Below are 22,456 nucleotides of genomic sequence, written 5' to 3'. Positions count from 1 at the left end.
GGAGTTCAGCAATGATCAAGCAGTGTATTTTCTCCTTCGCAGCATCCGCTCATAAGCCTCTGTTCTCCTGGTCCTTATTCAGAGATCCGAGGGGCCGGCCCCGTGGCTTGGCGGTTAAGTGCGCGCACTGTGCTGCCGGCGGCCCGGGTTCGGATCCCGGGTGCGCACTGACGCACCGCTCCTCTGGCCATGCTGGGGCCGCGTCCCACATACCGCAACTAGAAGGATGTGCAGCTATGACAGACAACTATCTGCTGGGGCTTTGGGGGAAAAATAAATAAATAAAAAAAATCTTTAAAAAAAAAAAAAAAAAGAGATCCGAGCCAGTAGGGGGAAGTAATAGGGGAGGTAGGGAAGTGAGGGGGCCGGAGGTGTTAGCTGCTTCTGGAGAACCAGGCTGATGGACAGATGTTGCTTTGCCTGGTTTCTTTTCTGAACCAAATCTGTGTGTAGATATTGGAGATCAGCTCTGACCCAGTGTCCTCTGACGTCAGAGCCACGCACTCATCCACTCGGGCAGTGTTTTCTAATGCACTGGCTCTCTAGTACAAATGAGAGTTTCAGTCTCCGTAGCAAATGCCTGCTGCCATAACCTGCAATGAACGAAGCATGCCTCACTCTTTGAACTCCTCCTGCTGGGGCTTCTGGACTGCAGGGATGGGGAGAGATACAGCCTGCTTGACTTTCACTTTCAATGAGTTCTTCATGGTTCCAAGGGGCTCCCTCTCAAAGGTCCCCAGAGTATCTCATTTCACCTCCTTTAGATCTTTGAAAACGCTTACCAAAACTCAGGCAAAGGACTTATACCTTTAGCTTCTCCTACTGAGCCAGTGGTTTCCAACTTCCTCCCCACCCAGTTGCAACACATAACAGCAGTAGTTCCCAAACTCCATTCTCAGGACCTCTTTTCATACTCTTAAAAATTATCGTGGACTCCAATTAGCTTTTGTTTATATGAATTATATCTATCAATAATTTCCATATTAGCCGTGAAAATTTTTTAATATTGTTTATTCATTTAAAAATAACAATAATAAATCCCATTATATATTAACATAAATAATACTTTTATGAAAAATAACTACATCTTCAGAAACAACAACAAAAACCTAGTGAGAAGCCCAGCATTGTTTTCGTTTGCGAGAATCTTTTTCAATGTCTGATTCATTAGAAGTCAGTGTGATTCTTATATATGCTCTGCATCCTGTCTGCTGTGATATCACACGTCCTACAGCCTGTGGAAAACTCCAATGTACACTTGTGAGAGAATGAGAATGAAAAAGGCAAATAATGTCTAGTACTGTTACGAAAATAGTTTTGCCTCATGGACCGCATTGAGAACCACTGCTTGACAACATTCGAGTTGCTGGATGTTCCAGTATCAACTGCCTTCTCTTACACACGTGCGCGCTTGCACATGCTGGTCTAGCATTTTTATTGTGGTAATGTCATGATGTTCGTAGGATAACTGAAAACTGTGCATTGAGAATCGGCATTCTGTACAGCCAGCTAGTAACAGAATGGAGATTATGGCCCCACTTCAGAGCCATGTAGTCTCAGGTTTGGATCCTGGCTCTGTCACTGACACTCTCTGGCCTGGGAAAAATTATATAATCTCTTTAAGGCCGTGGTTTCTTCTTCTGTAAAAGGGGACAATAGTAACTTCTCTTCATAGAGCTGTTGGGAAGATTAAGGACACAATGTATGTAAAGCAACAGGTACAAAATCTGGCAGAGAGAGAATAGGTGCTCAGCGCATAGTAGATATGATTGTGGTCATCGTTATTATTATTCAATAATAATGTAAGCTCCACGAGTAGGGGCACTTTGTTCACTGCTCTAACTCCAGACCTCTAGTTAGTGCTCAAGAAATGTGAAAGCATGGAATTTTATACAAATTCAACTTCCTTCAGAATCTATTAGCCTGACTCAAGGTGTAGTTAGGCATATGAGAGAACAAGTGGTCCTGCCCCTGGGAGCTTTTGGTCTAATTAGAGGAAAAAAAGACTCACACTTGAGAAACAGAGCAGTAAGCAAAGGTGTGTGATGAAGAGTCAAAATGAGCAGAGCTGCCAGCATTCATTGCAGTTGCTCACAGATGGGAAATGCTAACACCTGGCATGGGGATTGGTGTCGGCTCTGAGGTCTATTTGCCTGCTGTTGTTGTTGTTGTTATCCCCCCAGCAGCCTTCATGCACAACCATGCAGTGGGGAGGAGACGAAGCAGATAGTCCTCAGAGGTGGCTACCACCAAGCCCTCTTATGCACACACTCCTCCTCCCATCAAGAGATCTGTTTCATCTGCTGACCTTGTGACTTGCTCTGAGCAATAAAATACCATGGAGATGACATTCTGGAACTCCCAAATGCAGGCTTTCTTAAGGCAGCTTCTGCTCTCTCCCTCCTGGAAGCCAGTGGCCACGTAAGAAGTTTGGCCATCCTAAATCCACCAAGCTGGGAGAAAGCCCAGCAAGAGGAAGGGCCGCATGGAGAAGCACCAAGGAACCAGACATATACAGGAGGCTTCCCATCTAGCAGCTGAATGCAGCCAAGGGAGTGACCCCAGCTGATATTATACAGAGCAGAACTGCCGGGCTGAACCCAGCTAAGCCACAGAGTCATGAGAGACAATAAATTGTTGTCCTGAGCCATTGTGTTTTGGAGGGAGTGGTTTCATAGCAATAGAAAACTGAAACAGGAGGGCAGGGGCTGGGTAAGAAGAGGGAAAGGTGGCAGAGCCACGACACTCATGAACCTCAGGGGCTGGTAGATGGTACCCTTCCCCTCCAACTTCTGGTACAGAGCAGATAGAGAGACATACTTTTGCTAAGGTGTGCCTGGATTTGAACTTATATCCTCAAAGGAAATCCCATAAACAATTGTCAAATAGGAAAAATGTTTAGGTAACAGATGACAGAGCTGCCAGGATAGACATGCCCAAGGTTCACCATTAGTAAGTATGCATACCACTTCTGGTGGTATTTCCACTACTATGGTTTCTCTTGAAACCCAGCTCCAGCTCACACTGGTCACACCCTCCAAGGAAGACCCACAGTACTGGTTGTATGTCACATACATTTTGCTAATTAGAAGCCAAGCATCACAGATGGCTACAGCTAACTGGACTCCAGAGGTGGCGTGCTGGATAGGAACTTGGAGCTCAGGGAAAGTAACTTGCCCGAGTTCTTGTAGTTAGTTGAGCATGGAGCATCAATACTGCAGCTCTAGAGTTTTGGTAACCCAAATTTACCAAACATCTGAGTTAAAATGGAACCAGACCAGGACCCCGTGAGAACCAGTGATTGCAAAATAGGCTTGCACCTGCTCTAAAATGAAGAGATGACGCTCAGAGGAGGGAGTTACAAAGTTGACTTCTATGAGACTGTACTATTAATAACGTAAGATACTCAGAACAAGCATCATTTGGGGGAAAAGATTAAAATGAAAACGATAAAAACGTATCTATTTGGTCAGAACCTATAATTTGTACAGTTCTGATGTAATGAACAAAGTCTCCGTATAATAAAGTGCCTGGCCAGCCAGACACTGCCCTTGGAAAGCACACCCACGTCACTTGTTCCTTGTCCTGAATCAAGGCCATCCACCTGTATATGCAACCTTAATTTCGTTTAGAAAGTAACTCTGACTCATTAGGGTAGTTCAGTAAAAATCATACCCAAGGCAAAGAACAAAGAACTCAAAAGTCAACAATTAGAATTAAAACAAAGAAAAATCACACTGAAATGTACGCTGGTAGCCCCTTTGTAGCAGATTTTAGCATAAGTGAACTGATGAGTTTTTGTATCATCAAATTATTGTTGATTTATTTTTTTCGGGTGCTTAAAGCAATTAGGAGAATCAGATATATTAGAATTATGAAGACTTTGTGTAAGTGCGCAAAAATGTTTACTTGTTAGGGGGACTCTAATTTAAGTTGACGTTCTTGAGTTAGTTATTCAGTAGTGTGTGAATATTTCCAAAATGTTAATTGCTTAAAAATTAGTAAATTAGACACTAAGTACGAGTCATTGTGAACACTTCTTTCCATCCCCCAAAGCACCTTGGACACAGACAATCCTGGACTTCCCCCAGGGCAGTTTCTCCCTCCACGGCTGGTACCCTGGCACCTCCCTCCATCACACAGGTCTTGTATTGCCCCCTATTTCTTTCATGTGTGTTCATTTTCTATCATGGGGGCAGAGATGTGACATCCACTCTTCTTTTTCTTTCACTGCTCAGAGCAACCACAAATCATCTTTATTTTTTAAATTAATTGGATTTAACAGAATTGAATGGGAATTTTAATCCGATGACAGTAACATGCCCAGTTCTATAAAGAACTGAATTAGGCACAGCTCTTGTCAAGAAACATCCCTGAGGACATGACACAAAAGTGAAGGTGTTTCCATATCCAGAGAAGGGACAGTGTTGACACTCACCTGGAATATACTATGCTTTTGGATGGTGCTGGTGGGCAGGTAGGTGGGGTTAAGCAGATTTCCCAGAAGCGATTCTGAAGGAGGAGGTTGTGGCAGGCTCCAGCACTGTCTTAACGGATCAGTAGAAGGAGGAAGACAATGATAAACCAAGGGATGCTACAAGTCATGGCTCCAACCTCTCCTTCCTCACTCCCTTCAGCCTCCCCTTTCACGCAAGGACAGACAAGCATCACGCATGAGGAAAACCAGAGAAGGGAGTCACAGCAAAGGTCAAGGGTACAGTAAGCGTGATTGGAGAGCAAAGCGAAGGGAGAAACTTGGGAAAGTCTGATTTTGACAGAAGAGCTCTCGGGAGGGCTAGAGCTTCCAACCCTAAAGGTGAGTATGAGGGTTTCATCCCAAAGACAGTGGGAACTGAGGCTAATGCTGCAGAGAGGCCTGGATGGCCAAGAAGGGAGAAAGGAGTAGCCTGGACTGCATGGAGAAGGAAGCTGCTGAGGGCAAGGGGGCCAGAGGCAGTGCAGGAGATGCACAGTGTCTCGAAAAGCCGGAGGCAGACCCAGAAGACGTGGGGATAGAAGAGCCCTAGGACAAGGCCCTGCCTGAGCAGGGAGATAGCTGGAGAAAGAAGGCGACAGGGTCCTTGGCCATCAGGCGATTCAGAAGCAGAAATGAGTAAGAAAACTGCCCGACATGTGGGACTAGACTGAGGTGGGAAAAAGCATTTGAGTCACTTGCATGAAACCAGTTAAAACTGTGCAAGAAGGTCAAGTTTTCCAGAATATTGACATTTGGGACCAAACACTGGCCTTGGTGCCCAGAAGGATTTCTACACCCATTGCAAGACCTTTAAAGTTTAATCCTTTTGTGGTGGAAAAAGCTATTCCTTTATTTGTACAGTGTGTTATTTTGCACTTAGGGGAAAACACAGTGATGTGAATCACCCTAAATTTCCATCCCTGCTGAATGGGGTTGTGTTGGGGAGAGCTAGTAAACTGGAAAGCAGTAAGCATTCAAAAAGCAGCTTACTGAAGTATTTCAAAACAATTCCTTTTTATCCGAGCTGACTCAGTAGATGTTGAACACAACATGACTGGCTGATGTGGGAGGGATGGGGAACGGCAGGAATATGAAGACCAGTCAGAGCTGACTGCGCTGAGCATGCTGTATATGCCAGACGTTGCTTTGAGCACTTTGCCTACATTGTCTCATTGAACCACGTGTCCCGTGAGGTGGCACTATAATTTACAGGGGAGGAACCTGAGGCACAGACCGGTTCAGTAAGTTGCCCTAGGTCCCAGAAGTGCTGGGGTTATAATGCAGGTCTGTCTGACCCCGGCACAGCCAATGATGAGAGTGAAGGGGAAGCAACAGCATCGTGATGGGACCACAAACAGAGCCTTCAGCCTTAAACCAAGAACCAGTTTTGGTGTGCTTAACGTGCGGAAAGGATGGATAACCTGCACATTAGTGGCTGTGCCACTTACTATCTGAGATTTCTTGCTTTTTTCTGTTGTTTACCTTTTCATGTATTTTTGTCCTGTCCGCTCAACTATACGGACAGCTCTCGAAGAAGGGGACTGTCTTGTGGGTCTCTTGCCTCCTGCTAGGTACCTACTACATTCAGAAGCATGCCGGGGAAAAGATAACTGATTACCTAATCTTTTCAGCCTCTTGCTCCACCATCTTTGTAAATGAAGGACAGTCAGCCCTGTATATTCTTAAAATGCGGTACCCAGATTTTGTAAACACTTGCTGGGAAATTTTCTAAATGCTCTTAGAATGAATTTAATCGTGCCCCAAATTTTAGTAAAACTTCTTCCATGCTGTCTTCATGTTGGTGTTCAATTTAAAAGTTTACACTAGACATTTTGTCAATTTTTCTTTTGCATTGAAATTGTCATTCTATTGAAGTGAATAAAATGTATATTCTGCTTATTAAAATACTATCTTGGGGCTATCAGACTATCCTAAAAGTTATTTTTTGCTTTAAAGAAAAAGAGGCTCTAGAGTTATCCTTTAGATTTTCTGTTGGAATAGCACATTGACAGTGCAATGCTGAAATTAGGGAAAGAAAAAAAAAAGAGAAAAGAAAACAGACACGCACACACACATACACACAGACGTGAATGCTAATCCTCCGTTGATGAGTACCTGGGGGGACAGAACTGACCCTATCAGGGTCTAGAATGGTTGAAATACCGTCAACATGTTGACGACTTTCTGATCGGGTTCCATTTGTTACTCTTTCCCAGTCCCGAATGGATCAAGGACGAGAAACCATCCTAGCTTTAGCAATAACTAGAACAACGTCTTCCCAGGTGAAGAAGGGACATTCTCCCCTAGTGTGCTGCCAGCTTGGAAGGCAAGGAACTGCAAATGCCCCTTGTCTCATTAGAGTAGAATTTAGTCTGGGCATTGTATAGTCGCCGAGAAAAAAATGTTTCCTGAGGGAGGCTCGGGCAGCAGTGGTGAATCAACTATTGTCATAGCGGACTTCAGGGAAGTCCGGCGTTAGGAAGGCCCCTGTTTTGTGCAAATTGATCAAATACAGATGTTTCCAAGGAGTTGACCTTATCCACCGTGACTTCGCTGGAGATTGCTGGAGATTGAATGGCGGACAGCGGTGGGGTGAAGGCATGTTTTGGTGAGAGGGTGTAAATGTATATACAGTTGACAGGATGTGAATGACACTGGACAAACATCTCTTCTATTGATAAATACGTGTTTTACTTTCAAAAAGTTTTATGCCAGGGAGATGTTGTGAAAAATAAATATAGTTCGGGCTTTCTTAGGTGTCTCCCGTGTATGTCAAACCCTGAAAGAGATGAAGGGAAAAAAATATTAAAAATGGGCTCAACCTTCCGTCTTCCTGAAATATCAGTTTTCATATAAAACTCATCAGCTGAGTTAAGTATTAGGCTTGATCAATGGCAGGAAACTAGGGGATCAAATGCTAATAAATCAGAAACAGATACCCCCTCTCGAGCAGAAAATATATCACAAAACTGAAAATGAGAAAATCATCTGACGATTTTTTAATGCATGTGCAAAGAGAAAATGAGCTTTTTTGGGGGGAGGGCTGCATTTTAAACAGTGACAAAGAATAAGATTCCTAAACAGCTTAATCAGACTTCGACTTTACCATACGCAAAAGAAACAAGAAAGATCCAGATATTTGGTGAATTTTGGATACTGAGGAGTAATCGAAGTGTTTGTGGGTGTGCAGATATTAAGGTGGCAAAGTGAACACATTAAGACTTTGTCAATAATATCTTGCTAGATATTTTAATGCATTTTCTCTCTTCCAGAATCATATTCTCAGCCCTCACCCCTCCCTTTTAAAAATGTGTTGTCCCACAATCCCATTCCCTTACTTCTTAGTATTTTTTCTCTTATTCATTTTCATTTTGTAAAGCAAATGCGTTATTGAAATAAAACGTAAATACAGAAAAATGCACAAATCATAAGTTCACAAAATCATAAGCTCAATGAATTTTCATAAAGTGGACACACCTGTGTAACCAGCACCCAATTTGAGAAAGAGAACATTGTCATTGCCCCCAGAAGCCCCTCTTGTTCTAGGTTCCAGCTGTAGACTGCTCCCCTGGGGCAATCAGTATCCTGACTTGTAACACTATAGATCGGTGTTGTCTGTTTTTGAACTTTATATAAATGGCATCATAACGTACATATTCTTGCATCTGCTTCTTTTGCTCAACATTATGTTTGTGCAATTCATCCATGGTGGTTAGCTGTGTACTCACTAATATTTTAAACTGTATTGTTTTTAATAATACATACGCATTCGTTTCATTAATGCAGTCTTGTAGGTAAAGAAATGTCTCTATAGATTTCAACACATTGACCAGTCTCGGCACTCAGAAGAAAGTTCAAAAAAGCAACCTACCCCCAGCAGAAATCACAAAGAATCCACTGAGCTGTGATAAAATTCTGAACTGACATGTTTGTAATGAAAGGCACATTATCACCAACACCTTTGAAAGCTTCATATTTGTTTTCCATTTATTTTTCTTAAAAATACACACGCAATTATTTTTTTCTTTTACCCACCTTGAACAAGAACCCAGAGAGTGTGGTCCTGCTCTCTGAATGGAAACTGTTTGCTTTTTTCTGTGAAAAGAGAGCTAAATTAAATTAGAAAATCCTGGTATTCAGTAGGACTGAATTTCCCTTCCTTCCTATTTTCCCATTCCACAATCTATCACCTAGAGTAATTAAGACCAGGGAGGTATCATCTTCACTGGATTAACCTTAACTAAATTGTGCTCATTCAACATGTGCCCTTTTGATTAGTCCGAGCAGGGCCTGCTGTCTCGGATACACCCACCTTGTAATTCTACACACTTAATTAATTTCAGATGAATAGCGGAGGGGATAAGCTAAATTCTCCGATTAATAAACTGTAAGTCCTTATGTGTGTCAGAATAGCTCAAGATTTTCCTTCTTCCTTTATTTCTTTGCCCTGCAAAGGTGCATGGAGATTGAAACACACACACACACACACACACACACACACACACACACAACACATACACACAGCTGCAGTTGTGTGAAGCTGGGGAGCAGATCTCTGAACAGTTTCATCATTGTAAAGGGCAGACCTTAAGAGAGGAAACATGACAAGAATTGTTGGTAAAATAGATAATTTTTCTGCCATGCATAATTTTTAATGTCCTTCTTTACCTGGACTTTAGCTTTTATTTGCACATATTTCCTGTTCTATGTACTAATTCTTAGTTGTGAAAATTCAAGATTAATGCCACTGATCTCGTATTTTTAAATGCATTTCTAAGAAATAAAATACTATTTAGTCTGAGAAATTTCCTGAGAAATAGTTTGAAATTATGTGTTTAAACATCAAATTTAACAGCTCTCAAATATGTATAATAAAAATTTGCCTTCATGGGTATCTCTGACAGCACAGAAAATTATTTCCTTATAATAAAACAGATCCCAAGGATGTTTATATGCCATAATTTATTTCATATTAAAAGATGGCTAGAAAATTATACAAGATAGATTTACAGTCTCTCCCTCAACCCAGAAAATTTATGTCTAGTTATTAGTGACTTAAAAACTACTACCGATCTGCATAATTGTACATAAAGGGTTTTCCTCAGTAGCTTTTATATCCTATGATTCAACTTAATGAGGTCAATTATATTCAGGGAATTTAAATTACTGATACTTAGGGAATATTGCCAAGATAGCTGTTAGTTTCTTATGTTGGTATGCAAAGAATTCTGGTTATATAAGACAAAAAAACATATCTTAATATGGCCAATTTTATGTGTTTAATTAAGCAGAGATTTTTTTAAAAGGATACTAAGCTATTTTATATAGAAAATCATTCAAGAAACCATATACTCAACTTGCTTATGTCTTCAGATGTTAGGGCTGTTCTGATTTGTTTCCTAAATTTGGTCTTTGTTCCAAAATGATTTAACAAAAAAATTCCTTGAGTAATTCTGTTAGTATTTTCTATTAGTTTAGAAAATTTAACTGTGAAATTCTTGCACTCTATTTTTAATTACACCACTAATTCCCAAACTATTAAATATCCCTACAAGTTAGGGCACAGCTCGATAATTTACCATTAAATGAGTGAGAGAGTGTGGAAGATTTTACTGATCATTTTACTAATTGCTTATTTGTGAAAACTCTCCAAATGGTGAAGTCATTTGGTTAATTGAAAGCAAATATTAAATAATTTTTGATTGATGATATGCATGCTGATAGGCACATCATTTTTCAGGATGCATCAGCTAAATGCCTTATCAGGTTTATATTATCTCCTCCCTCTGAGGCTGGGCACATGGGCATTTTAACTCATGTCAGGAAATCGTTATTCTCTCTGCCTTCCCTAAAACCAGATCCTACATTTGACCTTTTAGAAAAACACAAAAGCGAGTAATTTAAGTCAACCCACACCTGCACCATCTTCCAAAATATCCTCATATGAATGCTTAGCCTATCTCATTCCTGAGCACCTCGGGCGGATGAAAGGACGATTTATTCCTTCTAAAGAACAAAATACTGACATTGGAGTTTGTCTTCCTTGGGACTGGAGGAAAGCTGAGATATTATTCATGACAGAGCAGCTAAGCTTAGCCCTGTTATTTAGATTTATTGTACAAACCAACAACTATTTTCGAATGATGGAATTAGGTATTTACATAAGAGGACTTAGTTCTTTAGCCTAGTTGTGCTCTGCTCTTTACGTGCCACAATCGGAAACCTTGTGAGTTCTGTTTTAGGTGATATGGCACCAAGAATTTTTGCATCAGGAAAGTAACCATATTATCTGGGATTGTTTGCTGTTGGGAAAGTTGTTTAGCTAAATTTTGCACTTTAAAAAAATAAGAGAAAAACTCATTAGAACGTCTCCGTAAAGTATAGTATAGTAGCCGCATCACCTAGCAATTTAATTGCCATGTATCTCGTGCTCCCGTTGGCCTCTTTTAACAGAACTTGCATCAATAAATTCAAATTTTTGTTTTTGCTTACAATCGGCATTTCAATTAGGCCAGGTCCACAAACAGGAATTAAGGGTTTGGATAGTTTTTCGATATAATTTGAAGGTGTTTATCACTCCGTCTTTTAAGAATCGCTCCCCTTGCCGCACACCCATTGCAGCCGCCTCTCCGGCTCTGTAAACGAAGTGTCTGCGCCAAGCAAGGTCGCTCTGGGCCAGTTGGCGTTTCTGTGCCTCGGCGCTCGGACTGTCGTATCCTTCCCATCTCTTTTGTGTCTATCTCTGAAAAACATTTTTTTTTTTTTTAAAGTTCGTGGCATTTCTACGCGCGGATGGAAAGGCAAGCTGGAGAGGAGGGTGCAGGTGCCGGCGGGCGGCTGCAGCGGGCGCGGCGGGCTGGCGGCTGCGCGCGCCCCGGGTGGCGGCGCGGAAGCTCCTTCCGGCGCCGGGGGCAGCGAGGACCCGGGCCGGGTGTGGCGCCTGTTCGGTGCACGTGGCTCTCGGCGCTGTGGAGCTGGAGCGTGGAGGATTGAGGGGTCCGCCGGTAGCGGCGGTTCCCGCCCGGAGCCCTTCGCGCCGCGCGCAGCGGGGAGGGAGGGACGCCCGGGTCTGCCGGCGGCGCGGGGTGACGCTCGCAGCCCCGGGGCTCCAGCGGGCGGCCTCTCCGCGGGGTCCTGCCGAGCATGCCCGCGGCCGAGGGGATGTCCAGAGGCGCCGGGGCGCGGGGCAGAGAGTAGGCGCCAAAACGGGCGTCTGGAGGCCGATCGAAGGCCCGGGGCGGCCGGGCTGGGCGGCAGGGCCGCTCTGCGCAGAAGGCCCTGCACCAGGCGCAGCGGCCGGCCCCTCCTGGCCGGCAGGTCTCCGAGGAGAGCTGCTCCGGCAGTGGCGGGGCGTGAAGAGACGGGAATGCACGGGGCCAGGGGGTCCCTGGGGCGAGGGTGCTGTGGGGGTCTGGGCGCCCCGTCGGGCGGCGGAGGTGGGCAGCTCCGAGCGCCACCACCCTCCTGGGCCACGGGAGTGGCACCCGCAGAGATGAGCAGAGATAGGCGAAAGGGGGTTCGCTTGGACCCCAAGGGCCCGGGTCGGAGGACGAGACCGTAGGTGAGGGTGGCCGCGCGTGTTGGGAGCCCCGGGACCGGGCGAGGTTAGTGGAGCCGCCCCGAGATAGGGGAGTTGAGGGGATGGTCGTGAATAAATTCGGAATCGAGCTCAGGGCAGACGAAACGCCAAAGAATGCGCGAGCCTCGGTTTTTTCCCTCTCCTCTTGCCTGTGTTTTCCCCTAAGCCATTTAGACGCGGAGCCCGCGGTCGGAGCTACGGCGGGGCCTGCGAGTCGCCGGTTCCGCGGGCGGTTTGCGGAGATGGGCTGCCCCGCGCCTGGAGCTCCCATGCCGCACCCTGCCCCGGGGAAGCGCCGCTCAACCCTAACCCGGTTTGGGGACTGACCCGAGGTTGACCTCTCCCTCTGCCTCCGCCCGCACTCTCAGGACCGCACACTGCGGCCCGCAGGCCGGGTCGTCTCCTACAGCGCCCTTTGGTTTCGGCGCCCAGCTCCGGGCTCTGGCGCCGGGCTGGGGTTGGGACGGGAAGGTGTATTTCTGCGTGGGGTGGGGGGAAGCAGGGGCGAAGATCCACACTGCCGGGTCTCGCCGGCAGCAGCGCATCCTGCCCGCTCGGGCCTTGCTGTGGAAGAGCGAAGCCTCCCCAGCGGTCCGGGCCAGCCAGGTTCGGGACTTCCCGAGCACCGCCCGGCAGTCGGCGGGGCTGGCGGCGAGGGTGGGTTACTCTCCAACCACTTTAGGGAAGAAGCAGCGGGGCCAAGGAAGTTATGGACGACGGGGCTCACAGCATTCCCGCGCTGCCCTCAAATTCGGGGGCCTCCATTCTCTCTGCCGTTACTTGGTGCGCACCCCATTCCTCCCGGACATCCTCCCCGCAGCCGCCGCGGGGGCCCTGCGCACACAGCCAAGGCCCGCGGCGCTGTGCACCGGGCGCGGGAGGGAGGTGCGGGACGGAGAGGCGGCCCTCCCTGGGTCTCCTGCCTGTCACATCTGCACTTATTTAAAGCTCGGCTGGTGGTCTGCGCTCTCTGGAATGCCAATTGCGGGCCTGGCCTCCTACATTTGCATTGATTAGCGAGCTGGTCATGGGGGAGGCCAAAGGCGAGGGAAGTGGGGGCTTTGGGGAGACCGGAGGTTCACAATGTGTTCTTCCTGACCCCATTCCACGAGCTACCCTGGAACCAACCATTCCCACCGTACCAGATTGCTGAGTGTGTCGGGGAACAGAACCAAACTTCGAGAACGTTCAATGTATGTAGAAACCGGCCATTGCCGTTTACCATGTACATTGTGGTCCGCATGCCTTCACAACCCTAGATCTCTGAAGGCTCCAGCACTGAATGAATCAGGCAGAGAAGGTGGACAAGTGCTGTGACTCCAGGTCACCCCAGGCCCTACAAGTGTCTATGCAATGTCTGGGAGATGCAGCTTCCTCAATGCACAACTCTTAAATGTTTGCTGGTGCAAGTCCATAGAACCGAGATTGATCTGCCTTGCTTAAAAGAGTCTACACAAAGCATAAAAAAGGCAGGGCAACCTGCATCAGAGTCCCGCCCCCAGGGGAAGAGGCCTGGTGCAAATTCTCGGGTGAAAAAGAAGCTATGTTCCAACTTAATGTGACCCACAGGCGCCAAGGTGGGGGACAGGCAAGGGGGAGCCATTTTTATTCTGTAAACCCGGAAAAGTGGGGCCTGACTTTGCATTTGCCTTCAGACTTGGTATAATTAGGGTGAAAATAAGGCCCTTCTGTATTTCTATTCCCCTTTGCTTTCTGTGGAGCCTTTACCCCAGAGGAAAGTTGTTTTAGTAATCTGGAAAAGAGAAACCATGTGCTGAGTCAGCAAAAACGCTGCACCAGGCCAATTCTGCTCAATAGTACTGCTATGTGTAATGTACACACTCTATATGCCTTTGTGGAAATAATGAAAAATATATTGGAATTTTCATGGCATAGAAATGCCCACAAAGCCTGTTGGCAGTTGAGATCCAGATTAAATATTGTCTTCTAATATAAGAAATATGTTCTAAACATGTCTTCTAATAAGCATTGACCCAACTCCACTTAATGTGAGAGAGAATAAGAGAAATTCTCAAAACAGCACAATTTTTTTTTTCAAATGGTTGTGTTGCAGAATGTTTTCTTGTGACAGATGTTCAAGGTGGCTCCAGTGGGTGGAATCTGATTTTCCATTTTGAACTATTAAAAGCACTTCTCAAAAATGCATCTCTTAAAGGTCTGAAAGATTTCCTTGCAAATCCTCTTAGAACCTTGGTAACCTATTGATTATGCATTCTCATTTGTGTGCAAGGAATAAATGTATTCACAGAGAGTCACTTGAAATGAAACTCTCATTTCTCAAGCTGTTAAGCAACTATTTTTGAGAATGATTTCTTATCTTTTAACTGACCAAATCTTACCTGAATTTGTAGGATCTGAGCATTTCAACTGTTGAAAAACAGTCCAAATCATTGTTTTTAGTGACAGACAGAATTTCTGGGGATATTTCTTCATAATTCTTTTGTTTCTTATAGTTGACTTGCAAAATGTCTGGCTTTTAAAAACCTAGCATATTACATAAAGAACCAACCAAAAGTTTGCTTCTATTTCATTCATCTTTTCTATCTCAAAACTTAAGTGAAATTAGTATAACTTTTAGGCTTTTACTATTTAAATTCTTAAAAATATAGCTGACTTCTTTAGGTTGTTTCAGCATAATACAAAAACATCTGGATGTGAAGTGAAAAATTCAGTCTGTCACCCAGGTTCCAGATGTTTGGTACTATGTAGACAAAACATCAGGATGAATGACTGAAATTTTTCTCTCCAATCCAGATGGTTTAGTGCCTGGTGCTTCTATAAGGAAGCATATTTTCCTTTCTCTAAACATCACATCCTACTGTATCCCACGTAAGGCATGACTTACACTCTTTCATCGACAAAATGCTGGGCCATTTGGAGTACAGCAAAGCAATCAGTAAATGAAACTCTAAGTATATGTTTTGGAAAATGTAGTCCAAGTACAAGTGTTAGTGTGTACTTAGGAGAGAGTGGTGGTGGTGGAGCCAGAAGTGGGAAGGTAGGAGAGAGAGAGCCTTGTTCAATGGGAGAATGACTTGACTGAAAGGACACAGCCTTCCAAGAATCCGTCTGTGGCGTCCCATAATCTTAAATGGGCAAAGTGTAGCATTCAGCATTGGCTGGAACAGGGCTGCCTTTGCCTGAGATGCAGTTGGACTGTGAAATGTCATTGTGCACTCTGAAGCCCTCTTTCCCCATTATTCTTTCTTGGAGTATTATAAAATTGAACAAATAAATGTAATATAACATTAACACATGATTAGGACTTCTGAGCATTATACAGGTGGGAAAATTCTATATTTGAAAAGTAAGAAAGCAATATGGTGAATATTTTAATCATTCAAAGAATACAGTGATGATGAATAGATTTCTCTTCATGTGAAATGTCACCATGCTTTACAGTTGCTAAACTTGGGGATGAGGACACAGAGCCACAATTTTTCCTTCTCCGAAGTCACAGAGATTTAAGGGCATGAGCAGAGTCTGAGCTTTTCCAAGTCTCTTTGCCTTAACCATGTTGAGAAAGAAGGAAGTGATGTCAGAGAGGCCTTCCACTAGAATCAGCAGATGAAATCAAACCCAGAATGAATTCCATTCTACTTATTAACCTCACACACTCACTGGATTAGAGAAGAGTGTTTAGATAATGAATGGCAATGAATGTTAAAACATCATAAAATCTGACCACTTAACAATTGCTGCAAGAAAAACATACCATTTTAAATAGACCTTCTCACAACTCAGAATCTGAGACTCGGATAATAAGATGCAGGATTTCATACTGGCCCAAAATCAATTTTAAAAAATAGTTTACAGGGATCTAGCAGAGTTTCAGGGGTACACATATTGAGTCGTTAAGAGACTCAAAAGTCAAAAGGTATCTTTAACACCATATAAAACAGAATCACAGTTATTTTTCTTGATTGCTATAGTTGCGATGTTTTCATGACTTTTTTCTGATACGTTTATTAGAATAATAACATGGCAGAGCTGGAAGGGACTTAGAGCTCATCCAGGCCTCCTCTCTCCTTTTATAGATGAGTTAACTGGGAACTGAAAACATTGAAGAACCTACCCAAGGTCACACATTAGTTGGAGGAAGGGTCAGCACTAGAATTGCTGAGTTCCAGTCATGACTCAGAGTCCAACACTCAGTCCAGGACAGCTCGCCCTCAATCATTACAACGCTGCTCAGAGTCCCAGATTTCTGAGTGGTGTCCAAGAAACTGACACCCATCACTGCAGGTTGGAAACAGCTCAAAACCATTCATTTGTGTTACGCATCAACTATAAAACAAAGCCAGCCTGAAAGCAGAGTTCCCCCATTTGTCTCCATGGTAAGACAGGCTATTGCAAAAACAGAACTAATAAAACTCCGTCATCTTCAACAATTTGGCTAGTGGTCCTGATCACAACAAATGACAGCTTAGCTTTTTATAGAGAACTTACAGCACCTTGGAAGAATGTCATGAACAGAATCTGCTACAGTCTCTTTTCTCTGAAAATAACACATTCAAACATTCAAAATAAGTGACTTAAATGGGGAGAAGGGAGGAGGAGGTGGTTGTAATCACATCAATGCCATTCTTTACAGAAGACAAAGGTGTCAATGGAAGCGTCTTGCACCCGACTCACAGCCATTCCAGTGGCTTGTATGATGAAATGGAAGGTTAGGATGCACTAGGAAGGTGGAAGATGAAGGATGGGGGTGGGGAAGTCAAAGAGAAATACACTGTTTAAGGATTTTTAGATAGCAATATGAAGTATATGTCCTCAATTTTAAGGACCTGGGAATCTCACTGGTTCTTCATGGCATGAGCCAAAAAAATGGACTCATACATGATGTTACCAAACCTCTTCCATTTTATATTTTATTCAACGTCAAATGGAACATAGAAGCATTGCTTCTAGGAAGGGAAGACAATTCTTCTTCATGAGCGTTCTGGTCCAAGAAATGCAAGGAAGGATAACAATTAGGAGAGATGAGAACAAGAGGAGTGAGTGAAATCAAGACTCAGTATATAGAGTTGTGAGAAAAGAAACCGTCATGTTTCGATTGGCCTGGAGAGAGAAGAGATCCTGGTAAGGCCTTCCCTCCAAGCTAATGCAAGGTCAGTGCCCCCTGAGAGGCAGGATCTGGCCAGAATTTGAATTGGGGGATGGAAGACATAGCGATGCTGGGAAAAGCAGTCTGACAAAGTATATTCTTCTCTTGAAATGCTTAGGGGAGCAACTAGACCAGCAAAAGTTAAACCAAATAAAACCAGCATGCCGGCTTGCCTCTTTAATTTACTCTCCCAAACAGATCATCATTTGGGCTATTCCCCTGAAGTGAAGCATGAAATCTATTTAGCTGGATAGCTACCCATTTCCTCTGACCTGCAGAAGAGATGCCCTGTTCTTTCAGAATCCCTGGAATGCCAGAATCCAGAGAAAACTGGAGCCACATGCCTGGGCCCCTTGAGCTTCTCCCACCCCCACCCCCAAAGGAACATGTTAACAAGGAAGGAGCAGACGTTCAGCACCACCCAACCCAGAGCATAGCTGCTAGTTCATCAGTGTAGGTGACCGCATGACTTTAAGTTGCTAGGGGTTTAAGAGAGTCTCTTGTCCACAGGAGTTTTTTCACCTTTTTTGTTCCCGGGACCCTTTTCACAGTTTTGTAAAGCCTGTGTGTGCCTTCTCAGAATAATGTTTTTAAATGCATAAATTATATTGAAATAAAATTGTCAGAATATTTTTAAGAAACAAATTTGTAAGATAGTATTATATTTGTTTCTTTATTAACACATGAAATGCAAGATCTAGTGATGGGTCTACTAACTTCTGTAATATTGAAATAGTGATAAGTGTGAATGATAATTCAAAATATCATCAACAACTCTAATGTAATATGAAGGTATCTGGGATTTCTCTTGGTGACACAGTCACAGGCACTGCTAATGCTGTAATTTGTTGTCTACATTCATAATGAAAAGAAACGTTAATTTTCACATAGAGGTTTATAGAGATGAAGATGTCATTTTTTCACATCCATGTTTATGAACTTCTGTTTTTACTTGATTGCATTTCCAAATCACTTCACTTCCAAGTGGAGAACTCCTTAGAAGGAGGATGGGGGCAGTTCTAGTGGTACTTTCGAGATATGCAAAGAGGTGGTCATAGCCATTTGAATCAATTTTGATTGGATTATGCTGGGCCCAAATTTGGAGTTTAAATGTTAAGCCTGTGATATTAGATCTTGGTCCTGAGGTGAAAAGTAACTTTGTATTGTAATCCTGTAGAGCAGAGATCCTAAGTGTCCTAGGAGATCCTAAGAAGCTGACAGGGCACTGAAGGACGTGTCAAAGGTCACCTGTCAAAGTAGCAGGGGGCGTAACCAGAGCCAGGAAGGACTTGATAAGGACGAGTGTATCACCTCTGCTTAGTGAGTGAGCCCAGGATGGGGCTCAGACTGGACCTCGAAATGCAGAGAGAGCTAGGGAAGGAGTACTGGCTCCTGATGGCTGACAGGGAGTCCCCCGGGAAGATGACATAGTTCCAGCCATCAAGACCTATGGCCACAGAGGAAGTCAGTCCAGGCATGAATCAGAAAAGGGAAGGATTCTGCTTATTCAAAGAAGAGTAACAGCTTCAGCCTCCATCCAGGGAATCTACAGCAAGCCAATGGAGCAGAAGGGATCTTTGGGAAGGGGAGGGGAGGGACCTGCAGGTCAGGACAGAATAGCCTGCTGCCTGGAGCCAAGAGCAGAGGAAAAACCCAAAGCAGAGTGTCTCCCTGAAGGCAAAGAAACAATTGATAAATTGCACTTCATTCAAATTAAGAACTTCCATTCATCAAAGACATCATTAAAAGAATGAAAAGGCAAACCACAGACTGTGAGAAAAATATTCACAACACCTATATTTGCAAAGGATTCATATCTAGATTATATAAAGGACTCTTACAAATTAATAAGAAAAATACAAACAAACCAAAGTTTATGAACATACAAAAGACTCAACAGGCACTTCACAAATGAGGATATCCAAATGGCCTACAAGCTTATGAAAAGGTACTCATGTCATTAGTCATCAAGAAAATGAAAATTAAAACTTCACTGAGATACACACATTGCAGAGGGGCCAAAATTAAAAACAACAACGTTGACAATATCAAGTGTTGGAGAGGCAGTGGAGCAACTGAAATTCTCATACACTGTGGGTGGGAATGTATGCTGGTACAACCACTTTGGAAAACTTACACTGTCTACTAAGACAAAAGCACCATTCACACCCTAGGACCCAGCAACTCCGTTGCTAGGTATAGGCCCAAGATTGCATTTGGCCATCAAAAGACATACAAGAATATAGCTTTATGTATTTTATATATTTATAAATATAAATATTATATAAATTTATATAAATATGTATCAACTTTATTCATTATAGCACCAACCTGGAAACAATTCAAATTGCAGTATAAATATACTGGAATATCATATAGCAATGAAAAAGAACAAACTATTGCTGTGCACAGAGTTGATAAATCTCACAGACGTAACATAGAGCAAAAGAAGCCAGACACAAAGAGTACACACTGGATGATTCCATTTATGTGAAGGACAAGAACAGGCAAAACAAATCTATGATGGTAGAGGTCAGGATAGAATTTACTTTTGCAGGAGGGTATTGATTGAGAGGGGGCACAAGGGCACCTTCTGTGGTGCTGAATTATAAATATTATTGACTTTCTGAAAAGTGATTTGGAATGCAATCAAGTAAAAGCAGCCGGCCATACTGTAGAGTCAGTCCTTCTAGCTCTGTGGTTTTATATTACAGAAAGATGTCGTTGGGCCATCTGAGCATGAAGTGTAAGAGTGCACAGGCAAGTTGTAGGCTGGCAGAAGATTTTTACAATAGATATACCTGACAAAGAGCTTATCTCCAGGTAAAAATGTGAGAATAACTTGAAATGCACTTTACAAAAGACAATGATCAAATGGCTAAGAAGTATAAGAAAAAGTGCTCGACATCATTTTTCTTCAAGGAAATACAGATTAAAATCACAATTGGATACTAATACATAGCCACCAAAGTGAGTGAAATAAAAAAGACTGTCAACAACAAAGGAGGGCCAGTGTCTTGAGCAATGGAACTCTCCTCACTGCTGATGGGAGTGCAAAATGGTATAGCCATTCTGGAAACTGGCTGTATCTACTAAAGCTAACCGTGTGCGTATCAGGTTAGGGCTTTGCGTAGCTGGTCTAGGAACTGAGTTAAATAGGAACAGGAGAAGGACCAGGGATCTTGGCTAATGAAGTCCACCAGGCTTAGGAAACCCTATTGCAAGTGTCTGGGTTTTTCCGTAGATTTCTGGCAAAGTTCCTTCTGCAAAATCCCAGCATTATCTTGGTTTAAATAAAGGGGAAGGGGAATTATCCATGCTTAGTTCAGAATAGTAAGGGAGATGCGAGATCAAGTCTGCTGGTGGAAATGGCTTAGCCAGCCAGAAAACCTGGGAAGGGCCCCAGGAAGCTTTGGAGTGAGTGGACAAGATCAGGATAGCTGAAGTGTTCTCTCCTGGGGTGAGAGGACCTGGGGTGCCGAGGGAAAAGACCAAGAAAGCCACTCACCTCTTTCCACTGCTGTCCAGGAGGTGGCCTTCTCCCTTCTTAGCATTCCCGCTACCCGTGGGTGGTGTGGACAACACGTACATTGTGAGCAGAGGTGTTTCTGCAGCCCTCACTTCTGTATTTGATGAGCCAGTGCTGCAGGATCTGAAATGAGAGTCGACATTTATTGTGAAAATCCAGCTCGGGAGGGGAAAGCAAGGTGATGGAGGATGGCTATGGGGGAAGGGGAACAAAGTGAGCAAAGAAGCAGAGAAGGCCTGGGCCAACGGAAGCCTGAGGCCCAGCCTCCCAGCTATCCTCACATGAGCCCATCCATCACCACGTCCTTCTGGCCACACATTGATGCTTCCCATGAAAATTGGTGCCGGGATGGATGGGCTCCAGGGTGACTCATAACAAAGAGCAAACGGCAGAAGGTTGGCTGGGGATTTGACATCTGTTCTTCGGCCCATAATTAAAACTTCTTTCCCCTAAACACTGAGGACAGTAGTTATAAGTACCAGCCTTTGTGTGTCACTGTCAGGGTATTTTTTCCTAGTTTGAGAATTTTCTCAGGAGATGCAACCAATGAAACAACCAACCCAAACTTCCAAGGTCACATGTTGAATTTGCAAGTGATCATTATCTTATGGCAACTAAATCCTTGAACAAAATATGAAGTACAAGATACTAGCCCTCTTGCAAAAGAAAGTTTTGTTTTTTTTTAAAGATACTGTTAAACTTATCCTTATTCACATATCTTCTGTTCATTTGGCTTTGAGATTAGGGAGACTGACTTTTCAACCTCATGTTCATTGTTGTCACCATCTGCTGACATGTATTAGGCACTTACTGTGTGTAGAATGCTGTATTTCTCATAGAAGGGATATGTATAATCTCATGAAATTATCAATAGAGTGACCCCAGGTCTTGTCACTAAACCCTAAGATACCACTCATTCATTCATTCAAAGAATGTTTCTTGAGCCCCTACCATGTGCCAGGAACCATGTAGATGTTGATGACACAATGGAGGGCAGCAGAATAGAAATAGTCTCTGCCCCTAAGGTGGTTATGGTCCAGTAAGGGAGGAAGATTTTAATTTTTGTTGTTGCTGTTGAGGAAGATTAGCCCTGAGCTAACATCCATTGCCAATCCTCCTCTTTTTGCTGAGGAAGATTGGCCCTGGGCTAATATCTGTGCCCATCTTCCTCTACTTTATATGTGGGACGCCTGCCACAGCATGGTTTGATAAGCGATGCGTAGGTCTGTGCCTGGGATCCGAACCTGTGAACCCCAGGCCTCTGAAGTGGAGGGTATGAACTTAACCGCTACACCACCAAGCCGGCCCCAAGATTTTAATTTTTAAAAATAATTTATCTCTGCTCATTTCACCCCTTCCTCAACCCTAAACTACTCTAAAATAGATAGTTGTGGAATTTAGGATAATCAGGGGTACATAGTGGGAAGAAAACTCATTGCACTTGAGAGGGCTACAGACAGGGGGAAGAAATAAGCAAATAGGTCTAGGGGGTTGCGGCTGGAAGCATACCTGTAATATGTTGTCCAGGCTTTGGGGGAGTTTGACGGAGGGCAGCTGTGGCATCCTCCAAACTAAGAGACACGACCCTGCGGGAAGAACCACAGGAGTGTCGCTATGGTTCCTCTTAGGTTGTGTGAGGCTGATGCCCCCCACATGGTTGAGAATCCCCAAAACTGAGTCCAAAGGGTAGGTGGAATCTGGGGTGAGGGGGTGGGAGGTGACCCTGACTGAGGTCAAGGAGAA

The sequence above is a fragment of the Ceratotherium simum genome, chromosome 11 (genome assembly GCF_057802395.1).
Source record: "Ceratotherium simum simum isolate JZ-2026a chromosome 11, ASM5780239v1, whole genome shotgun sequence".
NCBI lineage: Eukaryota > Metazoa > Chordata > Mammalia > Perissodactyla > Rhinocerotidae > Ceratotherium > Ceratotherium simum.
This window is presented reverse-complemented; position numbering follows the sequence as displayed.